The sequence below is a fragment of the Dendrobium catenatum genome, unplaced genomic scaffold, assembly GCF_001605985.2.
Source record: "Dendrobium catenatum unplaced genomic scaffold, ASM160598v2 fragScaff_scaffold_133, whole genome shotgun sequence".
NCBI lineage: Eukaryota > Viridiplantae > Streptophyta > Magnoliopsida > Asparagales > Orchidaceae > Dendrobium > Dendrobium catenatum.
Genome location: NW_021318595.1, coordinates 10,851,254 through 10,854,029, shown reverse-complemented (window position 1 = coordinate 10,854,029; position 2,776 = coordinate 10,851,254). Strand labels below are relative to the sequence as shown.

The 2,776-nt window shown below is 41.2% G+C and overlaps 1 non-coding gene across 1 annotated transcript; it reads left to right on the top strand.

Annotated features, from left to right (window-relative positions):
• The first annotated feature begins 2,216 nt into the window (after positions 1–2,216).
• TRNAS-AGA lies at positions 2,217–2,298 on the top strand. The gene has a single exon. It is a non-coding gene; the product is annotated as a tRNA-Ser (tRNA).
• Positions 2,299–2,776: the final 478 nt, after the last annotated feature.

The window sequence follows — 2,776 nt, the reverse complement described above, 5'->3', positions numbered from 1 at the left end:
GTAGCGATAATCCAAGCCATCAAAGGCGAGGCAAGGAGGAGGGCAGCCAGTCGATGCAGTACCCGTGCCTGCAAGGTCCGACACCTAATGTGGGTGCTGGCGAGGTCTCTACTCCAATATGAAATTCTGTAACTCCCTCGGATATTCAAGTTAGCCCTGAAAAGATTGGCGAAACCATCCAACCAGATGCTTCCTCCAGCGAATGTGGATCGGAGAATGAGGCAGACAGTGATGATGGTTTGGAGAATGAGATGGAAGAGTCAGAAGGCTACTTCGACTCTCATACCGACATGGAGGACGACTTACATTTGGCGGAAACTCCCGTTTCCGCCCAGAACTTGGACCCGACACTAGGGAACATGTTTGTCCAGCCTGTGCAGTTTGGTTGCGTACATACCTCTGTCTCCCATGTGCACACTCAGAATCCTCCTTTGCCATGTGGGGATTCAAATCCAAATGCAAAGGAGTCTGATGGTTTGGTTTATGGCTCGAATGCAGCCATGTTTGGGATGGTTTCTCCTAGCTCTATGTGTGAAATTTCCCTTGATACATCAACATCTCAGCCATGTGCTACAGGTTCGCGCACACATGCTATTTGCAAAACAGCCCTAAGAGCCCAGGGATCGGATTATACGCCAAAGCAGCCCACACAAGCCTCTACCTCGATTGCTGGGGGTTTTTCTAAAGGTCCTTTTGCTTGGAACAAACTTTAATTAGTTCATTTAGACAAGATGAGTAGGGAGACGTTTATTGCCTCGGATGGTGTTTCCATGGAACCGGAGCGAAATGCTGTGCAAGCTAATTTGTCCATGCTTGATCGAGCGCTTGTGGTTAAGCTTCTTGGAAAACAAATTGCCTTCCCTTTTCTTCTCGGTGAACTCAAACGACAGTGGTACCACTTTGGAGACTTCCAAATTATCACCGCCGCGCCAAATTTTTTTATTTGCATTTTCCCAATCGTTGATGCTAGGAATGTGGCTTTAATGAATGGGCCTTGGATTATTGCCGACAACATCATTGTAATGGATAAATGGACTCCCAACTTCTCTCTTAATTCCTTCAAGGTCTTCATTCACCCATTTGGATTCGTTTTCCACAACTTCCTCTCATGTACTGGGATACGAACAACATCACTCGACTTGCCAATATGCTTGGGGAACCTCTATGGATAAACTCACACACGAGTACTTGGGGAAGAGCATTTTATGCAAGAATTTGTGTTAGGATTGATCTCTCTCAAAGCTTCAAGCTGGGGTATGGATCAACGGGCTCCAAGGACAATTTTTTCAAAGAGTCGAATATGAAGGGCTTACAAATTTTTGCTTCGATTGTGGTTTCATTGGTCTTGCCAAAGGAGCCTGTCTATCTAAGGCTCCAACATGTGGCTCTCAATCTCCCCCACTGCAGTCATCGTGACCAACCAAGGTACAAGCTGCATCCGAGAATGTCCCCCGCGTACCCATTCCTCCTCCTGAGAGGAAGAATAAAGCAGTTGAAGAGCCCTTTCTAAGTGAGGATAAGAATGACTCCTCCCTTGGAACTTGGAACCTAGTCACCTTGAGAAGGAAAGGCAAACCAAGGGCTTCTAAAGAATCAGGCACTCGTCTATAAGCCGAACCTCCGATCCAATTCTCGGTCGAGAAATTATAACAAATGGAAGAAACTTCTAATAGGATTGTAAACTTTCGCAAGCAACAACCAAAAGGCTCCAAATCTCATTTGGAGAGAGAGCTCCTCTGACTTGGACCTTTAAGTGCTTGGGCCACTTCCCCTAGGAAGAGGAAGAAGTCTTCTACAGATTTCACAGGCTAGAACTTGATCCCCTCAAGTGCTTAATGAGTGACCTGTTTTCATTGGTTTGTATTGGTTTTGTTGTGTAATACAAACCAATGAAGGGGTCCTCCTTCTCACTTGAGAGGTTTCTTTCTTTTTGTTTATGTATGAGGCTTGGTTTGGGGTGCTTTTCTAGTTCCATCCCTTCATCTTTTGTCTTTGGGAAGTGGAAGTCTTTCCCCCCACAAGCTTGTTTCTCTCCATGCATCCTTCTTTTCATTTTTAATATATTCATGGTTAAAAAAAACAAAAGATACAGTTTGGGTTCTAAATTGAGCTGCAAAATAAATTTCATATCAAAACTTGGATTACACATAAATTATAAATACACAATTGAAAAGAAACTGATAAAAATTATTAGAGTGCATCGATTGTAAAAATTAGTGGACGTGCCGGAGTGGTTATCGGGCATGACTAGAAATCATGTGGGCTTTGCCCGCGCAGGTTCGAATCCTGCCGTCCACGTTTTTTCTATGTTAAAATTCTTTTAACAAATGTTTTAATTTATAACTTGAAAACAAATAAAAGGAATATATATATATATATATTGTAAAAGAAAATAATAAGTGTCAAAGAAATGCATCAGATTATTTTTTCTATTTAATTTAAAATAAAATAAATATAATGTAAAATACAATACGAGTGGTTGACAGTTTCTAATATCATTGGTCGCTATAGTGAAGGTTGTCACTGAGCGGCAGTGGTTGGTGGAAATTGTAATGCATTAAAATTTTACATATTATTTATTTTAGTTCAAATCAAAGGTTAATAATTATGTAAACAAACGAGCAAAGAGAGATGTTAGTCTAAGAATCTCAGCTTTTGTAAAATGTGAACACTCTGATTTTCAACTGTGCTTGGCTTATCTAAGGTGAATAAGTTTTGCATCAACATTGATGCATGATATTTATTTACTTATGTGATGTATAAACTAGATAGTCAT